The sequence below is a fragment of the Tachyglossus aculeatus genome, chromosome 22 (genome assembly GCF_015852505.1).
Source record: "Tachyglossus aculeatus isolate mTacAcu1 chromosome 22, mTacAcu1.pri, whole genome shotgun sequence".
NCBI lineage: Eukaryota > Metazoa > Chordata > Mammalia > Monotremata > Tachyglossidae > Tachyglossus > Tachyglossus aculeatus.
The window spans coordinates 50,237,459-50,257,567 of NC_052087.1; the positions used below are offsets into that span (position 1 = coordinate 50,237,459).

Consider the following 20,109-nt stretch of genomic DNA (forward strand, 5'->3'; position numbering starts at 1 on the left):
AATATGGACAAGTAGAATAAATACTTAAATAAATTTCTAGACTGTGAGCCTGCTGTTGGGTAGGGACCATCTCTAGATGTTGCCGACTTGTCCTTTCCAAGCACTTAGTACGGTGTTCTGCACACAGTAAGCACTCAATAAATACGACTGAATGAATAATAATAATAATAATAATGATGGCATTTATTAAGTGTTTACTATGTGCAAAGCACTGTTCTAAGTGCTGGGGAGGTTACAAGGTGATGAGGTTGTCTGTCCCAGGGGGGACTCACAGTCTTAATCCCCATTTTACAGATAAGGGAACTGAAGCACGGAGAAGTGAAGTGACTTGCCCAAAGTCACCCAGCTGACAGTTGGTGGAGCTGGGATTTGAACCCATGACCCCTGACTCCAAAGCCTGGGCTCTTTCCACTGAGCCATGCTGCTTCTCTTGAGCACTCACTGTGGGCAGAGCACTGGTCTAAGCGCTTGAGAGCACTAAACAGACATTCCCTGCCCGCAACAGTACAGTGCTCTGCACACAGTAAGCGCTCAATAAATACGATTGATGATGATGTTGATGAACAAGCTCCAGTCTAGACGGGAAGACAGATATTAATAGAAATAAATGACAGATAGGTACGTAATTGCCCGAGGGCTGGTGGGGGAGCAGAGATGACAAGAAGGGGCATCAGGCTGACACAGAAGGGAGGGGAAGAAAAGGAAAATAATAATAATAACAATGATAATAATGATGGCCTCCATTAAAGCGCTTACTATGTGCAAAGCACTGTTCTAAGCACTGGGGACGTTACAAGGTGATCAGGTTGTCCCACGGGGGGCTCACAGTCTTCATCCCCATTTGACAGATGAGGGAACTGAGGCCCAGAGAAGTGAAGTGACTTGCCCAGAGTCACCCAGCTTTGATTGGGTGATTGATTGATTGATTTCCACTGAGCCACGCCGAGTCGTACCGAAACCGGGGAACGGAACCGAACGCTTTCTCCTCTCAGCAGCATCTCCTCTGGAATGGTTTTCCCAACAAGGAAAAATGCTGTCAGCTTGTACTTCCCAAGCGCTTAGTCCAGTGCCCTGCACACAGTAAGCGCTCCATAAATACGACTGAATGAATGAATGGATGAACGAGGGGAAAGAGGAATGCGGCCTCCGCAGGAAGGAGGAAATGCCACAGAAATGATGTTGCTTCCCGTCGTTAAGCGGATTCGAATTCAGCCAGACCCGGCCTCGCTCTAGGCCAGAAGCCCATTACAAGTCCTGTTCACAGATAAAGACAGATTGATTACGCGATGGTAATTCCATCGCGGGGCTCTGGCGATGCTATAAACGGATAATGCTGGGCCGGGAAATTCCTCTCTCCGCTCTGGATTTTCTTCGCGTGCAAAGCCCGGCTGCAAATCAGCAAACGGCGTTGGGAAAAACGGCATCCTCTGCTGCTGCTTGGATAGTCACTTCACTTCTCTGGGCCTCAGTTCCCTCATCTTCTAGACTGGGAGCCCGCTGTCGGGTAGGGACCGTCTCTGTATGTTGCCAACTTGGACTTCCCTAGCGCTTAGTCCAGTGCTCTGCACACAGTAAGTGCTCAATAAATACGACTGAATGACTGAATGAATGAATATTCAGCCCTCCCTCAGCTTCACGGCACTTATGTCCCTCTCTCCATCCCCCCCATCTTACCTCCTTCCCTTCCCCACAGCACCTGTATATATGCATATATGTTTGTACATATTTATTACTCTATTTATTTATTTTACTTGTACATATCTATTCTATTTATTTCATTTTGTTAGTATGTTTGGTTTTGTTCTCTGTCTCCCCCTTCTAGACTGTGGGCCCACTGATGGGTAGGGACCGTCTCTATATGTTGCCAACTTGGACTTCCCAAGCGCTTAGTACAGTGCTCTGCACACAGTAAGTGCTCAATAAATATGATTGATTATGTCCATATCCCTATACGCGGTCTCCCAAGCGCTTAATCCAGTGCTCTGCACATAGTAAGCGCTCAATAGATACGGTTGATTGATAGGGAGTGATCTACTGAGAGAGGGGACAGAGGCCCAGGTGAGAGCAACCGAATTCCCGGCCAAAGGCCGGGCTAGGTAACCAACAGAGGCAAACAAACTCAAATCATCATCATCATAATAATGATGATGGTAATAATAATACTAATGGTATTTGTTAAGCGCTTACTATTTACAAAGCACTGTTCTAAGCACTGGGGAGGTTACAAGGTGATCAGGTTGTACCGGGGGGGGGCTCACAGCCTTAATCCCCATTTTACAGATGAGGGAAACTGAGACCCAGAGAATAATAATAACAATAATGATGGTATTTGTTAAGCGCTTACTATGTGCAAAGCATTCATTCATTCATTCATTCAATCAATCGTATTTATTGAGCGCTTACTGTGTGCAGAGCACTGTAATAAGCGCTTGGGTAGTACAAGTTGGCAACATACAGAGACGGTCCCTACCCAACAGCGGGCTCACAGTCTAGAAGGGGGAGACAGACAACAAAACCAAACATGTGGATGGGTGTCAAGTCCTCAGAGTAAATTGAAGTGAAGCTAGATGTACATCATGAGAAGCAGCGTGGCTCAGTGGAAAAGAGCCCGGACTTTGGAGTCAGAGGTCATGGGTTCAAACCCCGGCTCTACCAATTCTCAGCTGGGTGACTTTGGGCAAGTCACTTCACTTCTCTGGGCCTCAGTTACCCCATCTGTAAAATGGGGATGAAGACTGGGAGCCCCACGTGGGACAACCTGATCACCTTGTAACCTCCCCAGCGCTTAGAACAGTGCTTTGCACATAGTAAGTGCTTAATAAATGCCATCATTATCATTAAAAAAAGTCATTGGAATAAATCGCAGTGAAGCTAGATGCACATTATTAACAAAAGTCATCGGAATAAATCAAAGTGAAGCTAGATGCACATCATTAACAAGATTAATAGAATGGTAAATATGGACAAGTACAATACAGGGATAAATCTGGACAAACATATATACAGGTGCTGTGGGGAGGGGACAGAGGTAGGGCGGGGAGGATGGGGAGGAAGAAAGGAAAAACGGGGCTCAGTGTGGGAAGGCTTCCAGGAGGAGGTGAGTGCTCAGGAGGGCTTTGAAGGGAGGAAGACAGCTAGTTTGGCGGATCAATCAATCAATCGTATTTATTGAGTGCTTACTGTGTGCAGGGCACTGTACTAAGCGCTTGGGAAGTCCAAGTTGGCAACATATAGAGGCGGTCCCTACCCAACAGTGGGCTCACAGTCTAGAAGGGGGAGACAGAGAACAAAACCAAACATGTTAACAAAATAAAATAAATAGATCTGTACAAAATAAACAAATAAATAGAGTAATAAATCTGTACAAACATATATCCATATATACAGGTGCTGTGGGGAAGGGAAGGAGGTAAGACGGGGCGGGGGATGGAGAGGGGATGTGCGGAGGGAGGGCATTCCTAGGTGAGAGTCATCGACGCTTGGGCGGAAAGGGCTGGACTTGGCCAAGGGCAGATCGCTTTCGCCTCTGGGCTGGGCCCTGTATGGGTAGGGCTGAGGCCTTCGATTTTCCTGGGTGAATCATAAAAGTGAAACGGGGCGGGGGGGAAAAGTCCCGGGAACTGTCTTAGACGCCCACTGAGTCCGCTTCCCTCAAGGCCGGGCCCTCGCTGTTCAAAGTGGGATGCCTTTTGGGGACCTCCTTCCCCTCCCCACGGCACCATAGTCCGGTGCCCACTGTTGGGTAGGGACTGTCTCTCTATGTTGCCAACTTGTACTTCCCAAGCGCTTAGTACAGTGCTCTGCACACAGTAAGCGCTCAATAAATACGATTGATCGATTGCTCTGCACACAGTAAGCACTCAATAATTATGACTGAATTAATGTATATATGTTTGTACAGATTTCTTACTCTATTTTACACGCGCATGTTTACTATTCTTTTTACTTGGTTACTGACAATAATAATGGCATTTGTTATAATAATATATCAATCAATCAATATCATATTTATTGAGCGCTTACTGTGTGCAGAGCACTGTACTAACCGCTTGGGAAGTCCAAGTTGGCAACATCTAGAGACGGTCCCTACCCACCAATGGGCTCACAGTCTAGGAAGGGGAGACGGAGAACAAAACAAAACATATTAACGAAATAAAATAAATAGAATAGATATGTACAAGTAAAATAAATACTTAATAATTATATATTATAATAACATATAATAAAAATATTTTAAATAAAATATAATGGCATTTATTACAATGATGTGCGTTTAGCTTTAATTCTATTTGTTCTGACGACTTGACACCTGTCCACCTGTTTGGTTTTGTTGTCCGTCTCCCCCTTCTAGAGTGAGAGCCCGTTGTTGGGTAGGGACCGTCTCTATATGTTGCCAACTTGGACTTCCCAAGTGCTTAGTACAGTGCTCTGCACACAGTAAGCGCTCAGTAATAAAGATTGAATTAATGTATATATATTTGTACAGATTTATTACTCTATTTTACTTGTACATGTTTACTATTCTATTTATTTTGTTTATGATGTGCGTTTAGCTTTAATTCTATTCATTCTGATGACTTGACGCCTGTCCACATGTTTTGTTTTGTTGTCCGTCTCCCCCTTCTAGACTGGGAGCCCGTTGTGGGGTAGGGACCGTCTCTGTGTGTTGCCAACTTGTACTTCCCAAGCACTTAGTACAGTGCTCTGCACACAGTAAACGCTCAATAATTAAGATTGAATTAATGTATATATGTCCGTACAGATTTATTACTCTATTTTACTTGTACAGATTTACTATTCTATTTACTTTAAGGATGTGCATTTAGCTTTAATTCTATTTATTCTGATGACTTGACACCTGTCCACATGTTTTGTTTTGTTGTCCGTCTCCCCCTTGTAGACTGGGAGCCCGCTGTTGGGTAGGGACCATCTCTCTATGTTGCCAACTTGGATTTCCCAAGTGCTTAGTACAGTGCTCTGCACGCAGTAAGCACTCAATAATTAAGACTGAATTAATGTATATATGTCCGTACAGATTTACTACTCTATTTATTTTACTTGTACATGTTTACTGTTCTATTTACTTGGTTAATGATGTGCATTTAGCTTTAATTCTATTTATTCTGACGACTTGACACCTGTCCACATGTTTTGTTTTGTGGTCCGTCTACCCCTTCTAGACTCTGAGCCCGTTGGTGGGTAGGGACCACTTTTGTATGTTGCCAACTTGTACTTCCCAAGCGCTTAGTACAGTGCTCTGCACACAGTAAGTGCTCAGTAATTAAGATTGAATTAATGTATATACGTTTGTACAGATTTATTACTCTATTTTAGTTGTACATGTTTACTATTCTATTTATTTTGTTAATGGTGTGCGTTTAGCTTTAATTCTATTTATTCTGACGACTTGGCACCCGTCCACCTGTTTTGTTTTGTTGTCCATCTCCCCCTTCTAGACTGTGAGCCCGTTGTTGGGTAGGGACTGTCTCTGTATGTCGCCGACTTGTACTTCCCAAGCGCTTAGTCCAGCGTTCTGCACACAGTAAGCGCTCAATAAATACAATTGAATGAATGAATGAATATAGCTATAATTCTATTTATTCTGACAGCTTTGACACCTGTCTATATAATAACGATAATAATATTACTCGATTGATTTTACTTGTACATATCTATTCTATTTATTTTATTTTGTTAATATGTTTTGTTTTGTTCTCTGTCTCCCCCTTCTAGACTGTGAGCCCACTGTCGGGTAGGGACCGTCTCTATATGTTGCCAACTTGGACTTCCCAAGCGCTTAGTACAGTGCTCTGCACACAGTAAGCGCTCAATAAATACGATTAAATGAATGAATGAATGACAGGGACGGTGTGCAACTCGATCTCCTTGTATCCACCCCAGCGCTTAGTACAGTGCCTGGCACACAGTAAGCGCTTAACAAATAGCGTAATTTACTATGATTCTTCTCCTCAGTTTTCTCAGCTGCAAAATGGGGATTCAATCCCCAGTCTTCCTTCTGCTTATTCCTTCAACTGTAGTTATTGAGCACTTTCTGTGTGTGTACCAAACGCTTGGGAGAGTACATTATAAGAATAAATGAGAGGCAGCGGGGCTCAGTGGAAAGAGCCCGGGCTTTGGAGTCAGAGGTCATGGGTTCAAATCCTGGGTCCACCAATTGTCAGCTGGGTGACTTTGGGCAAGTCACTTCACTTCTCTGGGCCTCAGTGACCTCATTTGTAAAATGGGGATTAAAACTGTGAGCCCCCAGTGGGACAACCTGATCACCTTGTAACCTCACCAGCACCTAGAACAGTGCTTTGCGCAAAGCGCTTCATAAATGCCATTATTATTATTATAAACAGATAGGTTCGCTGCCCACAATGAGCTTTTGGTCAGTGGGCCTTAGTTTACAGCCAAAGCCTCCTATTTAATGGCATTTGTTCAGCATTTATTATGTGCCAGAAATCTACCAAGAGCTGGGGTAGATACAAGATAATCGGGCTGGACACTGAATCCCGAGCCCCACGCGGAACAGGGACTGCTCTGGCCCGATTACCTCGCCTCGGCGCTTAGAACAGTGCTTTGCACATAGTAAGCGCTTCATAAATGCCATTATTATTATTATAAACAGATAGGTTCCCTGCCCACAATGAGCTTTCGGTCAGTGGGCCTTAGTTTACAGCCAAAGCCTCCTATTTAATGGCATTTGTTCAGCATTTATTATGTCCCAGAAATCTACCAAGAGCTGGGGTAGATACAAGATAATCAGGCTGGACACTGAATCCCAAGCTCCATGAGGGACAGGGACTGCTCTGGCCCGATTACCTCGTCTCGGCGCTTAGAACAGTGCTTTGCCCATAGTAAGCACTTCATAAATGCCATTATTATTATTATAAACAGATAGGTTCCCTGCCCACAATGAGCTTTCGGTCAGTGGGCCTTAGTTTACAGCCAACACCTCCTATTTAATGGCATTTGTTCAGCATTTATTATGTGTCAGAAATCTACCAAGAGCTGGGGTAGATACAAGATAATCGGGCTGGACACTGAATCCCGAGCCCCGCGCGGGACAAGGACTGCTCTGACCCGATTACCTCGCCTCGGCGCTTAGAACAGTGCTTTGCACATAGTAAGCGCTTCATAAATGCCATTATTATTATTATAAACAGATAGGTTCCCTGCCCACAATGAGCTTTCGGTCAGTGGGCCTTAGTTTACAGCCAAAGCCTCCTATTTAATGGCATTTGTTCAGCATTTATTATGTCCCAGAAATCTACCAAGAGCTGGGGTAGATACAAGATAATCAGGCTGGACACTGAATCCCAAGCTCCATGAGGGACAGGGACTGCTCTGGCCCGATTACCTCGTCTCGGCGCTTAGAACAGTGCTTTGCCCATAGTAAGCACTTCATAAATGCCATTATTATTATTATAAACAGATAGGTTCCCTGCCCACAATGAGCTTTCGGTCAGTGGGCCTTAGTTTACAGGCAACACCTCCTATTTAATGGCATTTGTTCAGCATTTATTATGTGTCAGAAATCTACCAAGAGCTGGGGTAGATACAAGATAATCGGGCTGGACACTGAATCCCGAGCCCCGCGCGGGACAAGGACTGCTCTGACCCGATTACCTCGCCTCGGCGCTTAGAACAGTGCTTTGCACATAGTAAGCGCTTAGTAAATGCCATCATCGTCTCTACCTCGGCGCCCAAAACAGCGCGTGACGCATAGTAAGCGTGGAACAAATACCGTTAGAAAAACTCCCCCCCCGACCTCCCACAGGGTTCAGCCTACGCTCAGTTCAGCTTCGCCGCAGCCTGTCCCCTTGCGGACTTTCCCCGGCCCGAAGAGGATCCTGTCTCCCCTCCCAAGAGCTTAGTCCAGTGCTCTGCACACAGTAAGCGCTCAATAAATACGATTGATGATGATGATGATGCCCTCGCGGGGAACGTTTCCCAGCTCGAGCACCCCGAGATCGCTCAGGTCGATTGCTGCGAGAAGCAGCGTGGCTCGGTGGAAAGAGCCCGGGCTTTGGAGTCGGAGGTCGTGGGTTCAAATCCCGGCTCCGCCAACTGTCAGCTGGGTGACTTTGGGCAAGTCGCAACTTTGTGCCTCAGTTACCTATTCTGTCAAATGGGGATTAAAACTGTGAGCCCCCCGTGGGACAACCTCATCACCTTGCAACCTCCTCAGTGCTTAGAACAGTGCTTTCTCCGTCTCCCCCTTCTAGACTGTGAGCCCGCTGTCGGGTAGGGACCGTCTCTAGATGTTGCCAACTTGGACTTCCCAGGCGCTTAGTACAGTGCTCTGCACACAGTAAGTGCTCAATAAATACAATTGATTGAATGAATGAGTGCTTTGCACATACTAAGCGCTTAACAAACACCATTATTATTATTATGATGATGATTTGAGTTTCAGTTTGCCTCTGTTGGTTACCTAGCCCGGCCTTTGGCCGGGAATTCGGTTGCTCTCACCTGGGTCTCTGTCCCCTCTCTCAGTAGATCACTCCCTATCAATCAATCGTATCTATTGAGCGCTTACTATGTGCAGAGCACTGGATTAAGCGCTTGGGAGACAGCGTGTAGGGATATGGACATAAGTGCCGTGAAGCTGAGGGAGGGATGAATATTCACTCATTCAATCGTATTTATTGAGCACTTACTGTGGGCAGAGCACTGTACTAAGCACTTGGGAAGTACAAGTTGGCTCCTTCCCCTCCCCACAGCACCTGTATATATGTTTGTCCAGATTTGTCTCTGTCCCCTCTCTCAGCAGATCACTCCCTATCAATCAATCATATCTAATGAGCGCTTACTATGTGCAGAGCACTGGATTAAGCGCCTGGGAGAGAGTACAGTACAAAGGGTTGGGAGACCCGTCTCCTGCCCGCGACGAGCTGACAATCCAGGGTGGGGATGGGCAGTAACAAAAATAAAGGGCTTGGGTGCCCACAACACAACACGCTTTTGTCTTTCCGTCTTCTAAGAGGAAAGCGAGAAAAAATCATTGTCCTGAAGCTAGAACTTGGCTTGACTCCTCAAACCGGTGACTGAGGCAATCGACATTTTCTCTAGTACGGCTGCTGCAATGGTATCTTTCATTCAATCATATTTATTGAGCGCTTACTGTGTGCAGAGCACTATACTAAGCGCTTGGGAAGTCCAAATTGGCAACATATAGAGACGGTCCCTACCCAACAGTGGGCTCACAGTCTAGAAAGGGGAGACAGAGAGCGGGGGGGAGAGAGAAAGAGGGGAAGAGGGAGAGAGAGGGAGAGGGGGGAAGGGGGAGAAAGTGGAGAGGAAGAGACGGGAAGGGGGGGAGAAGTGAGAAGCAGAGTTGCTCAGTGGAAAGAGACTGGGCTTTGGAGTTGGAGGTCATGGGTTCAAATCCCAGCTCTGCCAATTGTCAGCTGGGTGACTCTGGGCAAGTCACTTCACTTCTCTGGGCCTCAGTCACCTCATCTGTAAAATGGGGATGAAGACTGTGAGCCCCCCCGTGGGACAACCTGATCACCTTGTAACTCTCCAGCGCTTAGAACAGTGCTTTGCACATAGTAAGAGCTTAATAAATGCCACTATTATTATTATTATTATTGGTGTGGGGGGAGAGAGAGAAAGAGGGGAAGAGGGGGATAGAGGGAGGGGGGAAAGGGGGAAAAGGAGAGAGGGGAGGAAGGGAAGAAGTGGAGAAGGAGAGGGGAAGAGGGGGAGAAGGGGAGAGGGGGAAAGGGGGAGAAGGGGAGAAGGAGAGGGGGAAGAGGGGGAGAAGTGGAGAAGGAGAGGGGAAGAGCGGAGAAGGGGAGGGGGGAAAGGGGGAGAAAGTGGAGAGGGAGAGAGGGAAGAGGGGGAGAAGGAGAGAGGGGAAGAGGGGGAGAAGGGGAGAGGGGAAGAGAGAGAGAAGGGGAGAGGGGAAAGGGGGAGAAAGTAGAGAGGGGAAGAGGGGAGAAGTGGGGAAAGATAGAGGGGAAGAGGAAGAGAAGTGGAGGGGGGAAAGGGGGACAAAGTGGAGAGGAAGGGGGGAGAAGGGAAGAGGGGAAGAGGGGGAGAAGGGGAGAGGGGGAAAGGGGGAGAAAGTGGAGAGGGAGAGAGGGGAAGAGAGGGAGAAGGGGAGAAGGAGACAGGGGAAGAAGGAGAGAAGGGGAGAGGGGGAAAGGGGGAGAAGGGGAGGAGAGAGGGAAAGAGGGGCAGAAGGGGAGAAGGAGAGAGGGGAAGGGGGGAGAAGGGGAGGGGGAAGGGGGAGAAAGTGGAGAGGGAGAGGGGAAGAGGGGGAGAAGGAGAGGGGAAGAGGGGGAGAAGGGGAGAAGGAGGGGGAAGAGGGGGAGAAGGGGAGAAGGAGAGAGGAGAAGAGGGGGAGAAGGGGAGGGGGAAGAGGGAATGGGGGAGAAAGTGGAGAGGGAGAGAGGGGAAGAGGGAAAGAGGGGGAGAAGGGGAGAGGGGGAAGGAACGAAAACCAACAAGAGGATTCAGTCAGCAAAGCGGAAGCGGCCCCCGGGCTTCGCCCCTGGCGAGCGATTTGGAGCAGTTTCGGGGAATACCTAACTTGTCACCGAGATGGGCGGCAGGGCCTCCCTGGGTCCGCGGTGGCCTCTCGGCCCGGCCTTTTCCCGGCTGCTCCGACGGGGCCCCGGCCTTCCCATGCCTGGCAGAGGCCTTGGCCCTCCCGCTCTCCTTTCCTTAACGCGGCTCCCGGTGTTGGCAAGGTCCCCGCCACCGCCGCTGGCTCGGCCTCCGGTGGCGTCACCAGATGGCAGGGATCCCGGCCTCGCACCCCGCGTGCCTTGCCCAATTCCTCGGTGAGAAAACCTCGCCTCAACCAGGCCGTGGCTTGGGGCCGGGGAGAGGTCAAAGGGTCTCTGGGTGCCCGCCTGGCGTCGGCGGGGGCATCGCCGGGAGACCTGGGGTCGCACAGCACGTGTCAATCAATCAATCGTAGTTATTGAGCGCTTACTGTGTGCAGAGCACTGGACTAAGCGCTTGGGAAGTACAAGTTGGCAACATCTAGAGACAGTCCCTGCCCGAACCTTCTGTGGGTAAAAATACTACCACCGTTACTACAAATGACAGAGTAATAATAATAATAACAGCATTCGTTAAGCGCTTACGATGTGCAAAGCACTGTTCTAAGCGCTGGGGAGGATACAAGGTGATCAGGTGGTCCCACGTGGGGCTCACGGTCTTAATCCCCATTTTACAGATGAGGTAACTGAGACACAGAGAATAATGATAATGATAATAGTAGCATTTGTTAAGCACTTACTATGTGCAAAGCACTGTTCTAAGCGCTGGGGAGGATACAAGGTGATCGGGTGGTCCCACGGGGGGCTCACAGTCTTAATCCCCATTTTACAGATGAGGTAACTGAGGCACAGAGAATAATAATAATAATGATAATAATAGCATTTGTTAAGCGCTTACTATGTGCAAAGCACTGTTCTAAGCGCTGGGGAGCATACAAGGTGATCGGGTGGTCCCACGTGGGGCACACAGTCTTAATCACCATTTAACAGATGGGGTAACTGAGGCACAGAGAATAATAATAATAATAATAATAATAATAATAATAACATTGGTTAAGCGCTTACTATGCACAAAGCACTGTTCTAAGCACTGGAGAGGTAACAAGGTGATCAGGCTGTCCCACGGGGGGCTCTCCACCTTCATCCCCATTTTACAGATGAGGGAACTGAGGCACAGAGAAGTTGAGTGACTTGCCCAAAGTCACCCAGCTGACAACTGGCGGAGCTGGGTTTTGAACCCCTGACCTCTGACTCCAAAGCCCGGGCTCTTTCCACTGAGCCACGCTGCTTCCCACGCTATTCACTGGGTCGCGCCGCTTATCTCATTTAAAGAGAATTTAGTGAGAAAGTAACCTTTTCACAGCCACACGGATCCTGTAGCTAGCTCAGACGGGGAGCTGGATTACTACTACTACTAATAATAATGGCATTTATGAAGCGCTTACTATGTGCAAAGCACTGGAGCTGGGCCCGCGTCGTTCTAATAGTATTACGGTCCGTAAAGGCGCGGAGGAAACCAGCCCAGACGCTCTCATTTGCTCCTCTCCTTCCTTCCCCCTCTTGGCTCCTCCGGCCCCTCCAGCTTCTCTCCCGGCCAGATGTTGCAGCAATTAATCCGTCTGCCCTTCCGCCCTCCCGGCTCAGCTCCCCGTCATTTGGGGCGGTTAATTATAATTGTGCTATTTATTAAGTGCTTATTAAGTGTCCCACACTGGGGTAGATACAAGATCATCAGGTCCCAGGTGGGGCGCACAGCCTAAGTGGGAGAACAGTACTTTACTGTTTGTACTGTGCTCTTAATAATAATAATAATAATGGCATTTGTTAAGCACTCACTATGTGCAAAGCACTGTTCTAAGCGCCGGCGAGGGTACAAGGTGATCAGGTTGTCCCCCATGGGGCTCACAGTCTCAATCCCCATTTTACAGGCGAGGTAACTGAGGCACAGAGAAGCTAAGTAATAGTAATAATAATAATAATGGTATCTGTTAAGCACTATGTGCAAAGCACTGGGGAGGTTACAAGGTGATCACTTCAATCCATACTTCATGTTGCTGCCCGGATTGTCTTTGTCCAGAAACGCTCTGGGCATATTACTCCCCTCCTCAAAAATCTCCAGTGGCTACCAATCAACCTGCGCATCAGGCAGAAACTCCTCACCCTGGGCTTCGAGGCCGTCCATCCCTTCGCCCCTTCCTCCCTCACCTCCCTTCTGTCCTTCTCCAGCCCAGCCCGCGTCCTCCGCTCATCTCCTCACCGTGCCTTGTTCTCGCCTGTCCCGCCATCGACCCCCGGCCCCCGTCCTCCCCCGGGCCTGGAATGCCCCCAATCCCTCTGCCCATCCGCCAAGCTGGCTCTCTTCCTCCCTTCAAGGCCCTGCTGAGAGCTCACCTCCTCCAGGAGGCCTTCCCAGACTGAGCCCCTTCCTTCCTCTCCCCCTCGTCCCGCTCTCCATCCCCCCCCACCTTACCTCCTTCCCTTCCCCACAGCACCTGTATAGATGTATATATGTTTGTACAGATTTATTACTCTATTGATTTTACCTGTACATATCTATTCTATTTATTTTATTTTGTTAGTATGTTTGGTTTTGTTCTCTGTCTCCCCCTTTTAGACTGTGAGCCCACTGTTGGGTAGGGACCGTCTCTGTATGTTGCCAATTTGTACTTCCCAAGCGCTTAGTACAGTGCTCTGCACATAGTAAGCGCTCAATAAATACGATTGATGATGATGATGATGATCAGGGTGTCCCCCGTGGGGCTCACAGTCTCAATCCCTATTTTACAGACAAGGTAACTGAGGCACAGATCAGCTAAGTAATAATAATAATAACAATGGTATCTGTTAACCACTATGTGCAAAGCACTGGGGAGGTTACAAGGTGATCAGGTTGTCCCCCGTGGGGCTCACAGTCTCAATCCCCATTTTACAGACAAGGTAACTGAGGCACAGATTAGCTAAGTAATCATAATAATGATGGCATTTATTAAGCGCTTACTATGTGCAAAGCACTGTTCTAAGCACTGGGGAGGTTACCAGGTGATCAGGTTGTCCCACGGGGGCTCATAGTCAATCCCCATTTTCCAGATGAGGTAACTGAGGCCCAGAGAAGTGAAGTGACTTGCCCAAAGTCACCCAGCTGACAACTGGCGGAGCCAGGATTTGAACCCATGACCACTGGCTCCAAAGCCCGGGCTCTTTCCACTGAGCCACGCTGCTCCTCTAAGTGACTTGCCCAAGATCACACGGCTGACAATTGGCAGGGCCGGGATTCGAACCCATGACCTCTGACTCCCAAGCCCGGGCTCTTTCCACTGAGCCGCGCTGCTCTTCAAGCGCTTGGTACAGTGCTCTGCACACAGGAAGCACTCAATAAATACGATTGACAGGGATTGTTCCCCTCCCCGCCTTTTCCAGATGAAGGAACTGAGGCCCAGGGAAGTAAAATGACCCGCCCGAGGTCACACAGCAGGCAAGTGGAGGAATCAGGATTAGAACCCAGGTCCCTGGCTCTTTCACCAAGGTACGCTGCCTCTCAATTACTTAGAACAGTGCTTTGCACATAGTAAGCGCTTAATAAATGCCATTATTATTATTATTATTAAAAACTGAGGTTGGAGATCAGCTCAATCAATGAATCAAGGGTTTATTGGAATGGTTGCTCCGTGCAGAACAATGTACTAAACGCTTGACAAGCAGTGTGGCCTAATGGATAGAGCATGGAGCCGGGAGGCAGAAGGACCTGGGTTCTAATCCCCGCTCCGCCGCTTGTCTCCTGTGTGACCTGGGGCAAGTCACTTCCCTTCTCTGTGCCTCAGTTACCGCATCGGTAAAATGAGGATTAAGGTGGTGCGCCCTGTGTGGGACGGGGACTGGGTCCAACCTGATTTGCACATAGTAAGCGCTTAATAAATCCATTATTATTATTATTATTGTTATTATTAATTACTGAGGTTGGAGATCAGCTCAATCAATGAATCAAGGGTTTATTGGAATGGTTGCTCTGTGCAGAACAATGTACTAAACGCTTGATAAGCAGTGTGGCCTAATGGATAGAGCATGGAGCCGGGAGGCAGAAGGACCTGGGTTCTAATCCCCGCTCCGCCGCTTGCCTCCTGTGTGACCTGGGGCAAGTCACTTCACTTCTCTGTGCCTCAGTTACCTCATCGGTAAAATGAGGATTAAGGTGGTGAGTCCTGTGTGGGACGGGGACTGGGTCCAACCTGATTTGCACATAGTAAGCGCTTAATAAATCCATTATTATTATTATTATTATTATTAATTACTGAGGTTGGAGATCAGCTCAATCAATGAATCAAGGGTTTATTGGAATGGTTGCTCTGTGCAGAACAATGTACTAAACGCTTGATAAGCAGTGTGGCCTAATGGATAGAGCATGGAGCCGGGAGGCAGAAGGACCTGGGTTCTAATCCCCGCTCCGCCGCTTGCCTCCTGTGTGACCTGGGGCAAGTCACTTCACTTCTCTGTGCCTCAGTTACCTCATCGGTAAAATGAGGATTAAGGTGGTGAGTCCTGTGTGGGACGGGGACTGGGTCCAACCTGATCTGCACATAGTAAGCGCTTAATAAATGCCATTATTATTATCATTATTAATAATTACTGAGGTTGGAGATCAGCTAAATCAATGAATCACTAAGCGCTGTACTAAGCGCTGGGGTGGATACCGGCAAATCGAATTGGGCACCGTCCCCGTCCCATGCGGGGCTCGCGGTCTCAATCCCCATTTTACAAAGGAGGGAGCTGAAGCACGGAGAAGAGAAGTGACCTGCCCCACCAAGGTCACGCGGCAGACAAGCGGTGGAGGCGGGATTAGAACCCATGACTTTCTGACTCCCGGCTCTTTCCACTGAGCCGCACTGCTTCTCGGGTAGGAAACAACACGGCCTAGCAGGCAGAGCCAAAAGCTCCAAGTAGGACGGCGCTGTGCCCCACCTGCTTGCCTTGTATCTACCCCAGCGCTTAGTACAGTGCCTGGCACATAGTAAGCGCTTCACAAGTATCAGAGAAGCAGCGTGGCTCAGTGGAAAGAGCCAGAGGTCATGGGTTCAGATCCCAGCTCCGCCAACTGTCAGCTGGGTGACTTTGGGCAACCCACTTCGTTCATTCATTCATTCATTCAATCGTATTTATTGAGCGCTTACTGTGTGCAGAGCACTGGACTGAGCGCTTGGGAAGTACAAGCTGGCAACATATAGAGACGGTCCCTGAGCCTCAGTTACCTCATCTGGAAAATGGGGATGAAAACTGGGAGTCCCCTGTGGGACAACCTGATCACCTTGTAACCTCCTCAGCGCTTAGAACAGTGCTCTGTACACAGTAAGCACTCAATAAATACGACTGATTGATTGATTGCTTTGCACGTAGTAAGCGCTTAACAAATACCATCATTATTACTATTATTACTGCCTTGGAGAGCTTTACACAGGGCAGCCCCCCAACACTCCCCCCGACAACCCTGTACATCCCTTACCACCTCACCACATGATCTGTTCGCCCAACCGGCGGGAAAACCTGAGGGAAATAATAATAATAATAATGTTGGCATTTGTTAAGCGCTTACTATGTGCAAAGCACTGTTCTAAGCGCGGGGGGGGGATACAAAGTGATCAGGTTGTCCCATGTGGGGTTCACAGTCTTAATCCCCATTTTACAGATGAGGTAACTGAGGCTCAGAGAAGTTAAGTGACTGGCCCAAGGTCACACAGCAGACATGTGGTGGAGTTGGGATTCGAACCCATGACCTCTGACTCCAAAGCCCGTGCTCTTTCCACTGAGCCACCTCGGCCACCCGATAACCCTCTCCTCAATAATAAATGGTGGTACTTGTTAAGCGCTCGCTACGTGCCGGGCACCGCTGGGCAGGCCTCACCATGGTACTCACTTCTGGGGGGGGGGGGGAAATCAATTTTTCAAAACCTGGGTGGCCAAATAATAATAATAATAATAATAATAATAATAATAATAATAATGGCATTTGTTAAGCGCTTACTACATGCAAAGCACTGTTCTAAGCACTGGGAGGGGGATACAAGGTGATCAGGTTGTCCCACGTGGGGCTCACCGTCTTCATCCCCATTTTACAGATGAGGGAACTGAGGCACAGAGAAGTTAAGTCCATGAAGAATGGGGCGGATCGGCTCAGGGTCAGCCGAGTCAGAACGGGAATAAGTCCTGGAATAAGGAAGAGGCCGTGGGCCTCCGATGCGGCCCAGGAGGCCGGGCTGCCTGGGGAAATCAATCAATCAATCAATCGTATTTATTGAGCGCTTACTGTGTGCAGAGCACTGGACTAAGCGCTTGGGAAGTCCAAGTTGGCCACATCTAGAGACGGTCCCTCCCCAACGACGGGCTCACAGTCTAGAAGGTGGTCACGACGGTTTCTAGGTCTTATTCCCAGTCCGGGACCCACTTTTGTTAATATGTTTTGTTTTGTCGTCCGTCTCCCCCTTCTAGACTGTGAGCCCGCTGTGGGGTAGGGACCGTCTCTAGATGTGGCCAACTTGGACTTCCCAAGCGCTTAGTCCAGTGCTCTGCATCATCATCATCATCATCAATCATATTTATTGAGCGCTTACTATGTGCAGAGCACTGGACTAAGCGCTTGGGAAGTCCAAATTGGCAACATCTAGAGACAGTCCCTACCCAACAGTGGGCTCGCAGTCTAAAAGGGGGAGACAGAGAACAAAACCAAACATACTAACAAAATAAAATAGACTAGATATGTACAAATAAATTAAATAAATAAATAGAGTAAAAAATATGGACAAACATATATACATATATACAGGTGCTGTGGGGAAGGGAGGGAGGTAAGATGGGGTGATGGAGAGGGGGACGAGGGGGAGAGGAAGGAAGGGGCTCAGTCTGAGAAGGCCTCCTGGACACAGAAAGTGCTCAATAAATAGTTTTGAATGAATGAATGAGAAGCAGCATGGCTCTATGGAAAGAGCGCGGGCTTGGGAGGCAGAGGTCATGGGTTCGAATCCCACCTCCCCCACGTCTGCTGTGTGACCTTGGGTAAGTCACTTCTCTGTGCCTCAGTTCCCTTATCTGTAAAATGGGGATTAAGACTGTGAGTCCCACATGGGACAACCTCATCTCCTTGTGTTCCCCCCAGCGCTTAGAACAGTGCTTTGCACATAGTAAGCGCATAACAAATACCAACTTTATTATTATTATTATTATTATTATCCCTCCAAGGGAGATTCCGGGTTTTACTCATTCAATAAGTAACTAAATGTAAGGGGGAGACGGGGGAAATAGGAATCGGGCGGGGCAGGAGGGATCTGAAAAGACCCATCCAGGTTCCTTCTTGCCTCAGATCATTAACTTGGAGCCTGGAAAACACGGAAATATGGTCAACTGCATTCCCCGCGAAGACGGGACTCACGTTAGTCACCTTCGTTCGAGTCAAAACACGCAGTCGGAAAGTGCCTGGTTAGGGAGGGCCTGAGTTCTAAAAGCATCTCGGGTCTGTAGATTCAGCAGCCTGGCCTGGGGACGGTGGATTGGCGGTGGACGGAAAAAAAAAAAGGGGGTTCAGCCATACCCGTCTCTAGATATTGCCAACTTGGACTTCATCATCATCAATCGTATTTATTGAGCGCTTACTCTGTGCAGAGCACTGGACTAAGCGCTTGGGAAGTACAAATTGACAATACACAGAGACAGTCCCTACTCAACAGTGGGCTCACAGTCTAAAAGAATAATAATAATAATGGCATTTATTAAGCACTATGTGCAAAGCACTGTTCTAAGAGCTGGGGAGCTTACAAGGTGATCAGGTTGTCCCACGGGGGGCTCACAGTCTTAATCCCCATTTTACAGGTGAGGCCACTGAGGCACAGAGAAGTGACTTGCCCAGAGTCACACAAGCGCTCAGCACAGTGCTCTGCACACAGTAAGCGGACCGTCTCTGGATGTTGCCACACGTCTGCTGCGTGACCCTGGGCAAGTCACTTAACTTCTCTGAGCCCCAGTTCCCTCGCCTGTAAAATGGGGATTGACTGTGAGCCCCCCGTGGGACAACTTCATCACCTTGTATCCTCCCCAGCGCTTAGAGCAGTGCTTTGCACATGGTAAGCGCTTAACAAATGCAATCATTATTATTATTATTATTAACTGGCGGAGTCCCTGCCCACAAGGTATTATTATTATTATTATTATTAATCGGCGGAGTCCCTGCCCACAAGGGGATTCCGGTCTAGAGGGGGAGACGGACATTGAAACCGGTCACGGAGGTGGATGTGACTGTTGTGGGGCTGAGAGGAGAATGAATATCAAATGTAACAAGGGCGGACAGTTAATCCCCCGCTGCCTGTTTGCAATTTTCCTTACCTAAAAGCTAAGACTTCGGCCTATGGTTAGAAGGATCCGATTGCAGGTGAATAATAAAAGAAAAGCTCAGTTTGGGTCCACCCCGGCGAGGTCGCTCACAATGGAGAGCAGCCGCACTCTTTCCTGGTAAGGAGTTTGGGTTTCCAATGCCTTGCCAAGGTATTTTTAAGCGGAGGAAATGCTTCGCTTAAGGAATCCACCTAAATGGGATCAATGAAGAGAGTATCGAGTACCGGAGCATTGAGAACGGCCCAGCTGCTTTGTGCCGGGTGATGACCAGAGCTTCGCGTGGCGCTGAGACCTCAATAATAATAATAATGATGGCATTTATTAAGCGCTTACTACGTGCAAAGCGCTGGGGAATTTACAAGGTGATCAGGTTGTCCCACGCGGGGCTCACAGTCTTCATCCCCATTTTACAGAGGAGGTGACTGAGGCCCAGAGAAGTGAAGTGACTTGCCCGAAGTCACCCAGCTGACGAGTGGCAGAGCCGGGATTTGAACCGATGACCTCTGACTTCAAAGCCCGGGCTCTTTCCGCTGAGCCACGCTGCTTCCCTCGATCCCTCAATCCCTTCCCTCAATCAATCCCTCAATCAATCCTTCCCTCAATCCCTGAGGAAGCAGTGGGGCCTAGAGGGAAGAGCCCAGGCCTGGGAATAAGGCCTTCCCAGACTGAGCCCCCTCCTTCCTCTCCCCCTCTTCCCCCTCTCCATCCCCCCCGCCTTACCTCCTTCCCTTCCCCACAGCACCTGTATAATGTATATATGTTTGTACGGATTTATTACTCTATTTACTTCTTTATTTTACTTGTATATATCTATTCTATTTATTTTATTTTGTTAATATGTTTGTTTTGCTCTCTGTCTTCCCCTTCTAGACTGTGAGCCCACTGTTGGGTAGGGACCGTCTCTGTGTGTTGCCGACTTGTGCTTCCCAAGCGCTTAGTCCAGTGCTCTGCACACAGTAAGCGCTCAATAAATACGATTGATTGATTGATTGATTGATTGACCTGGGTTCTCATCCCGGCCCCGCCGCCTGCCTGCTCTGTGACCTTAGTACGGGTGATGACCAGAGCTTCGCGTGGCGCTGAGACCTCAATAATAATAATAATGATGGCATTTATTAAGCGCTTACTACATGCGAAGCGCTGTTCTAAGCGCTGGGGAATTTATAAGGTGATCAGGTTGTCCCACGCGGGGCTCACAGTCTTCATCCCCATTTTACAG

At 48.4% G+C, this 20,109-nt stretch overlaps 1 protein-coding gene across 2 annotated transcripts in view; it reads right to left on the bottom strand.

The window, feature by feature from the left end:
* PACS1 (phosphofurin acidic cluster sorting protein 1) overlaps nucleotides 1-20,109 on the bottom strand; it is a 162,808-nt gene that overhangs the window by 68,120 nt on the left and 74,579 nt on the right. The window contains exon 1 of one of the 2 annotated variants that reach the window (XM_038764659.1): nucleotides 10,547-10,625. The exons of the other annotated variant lie outside the window; for it this stretch is intronic. The gene's annotated coding sequence lies outside the window, so the exon portion shown is untranslated. Of the gene's footprint in view, nucleotides 1-10,546; nucleotides 10,626-20,109 lie in introns of those variants that run through there. 2 annotated transcript variants of the gene reach the window in all.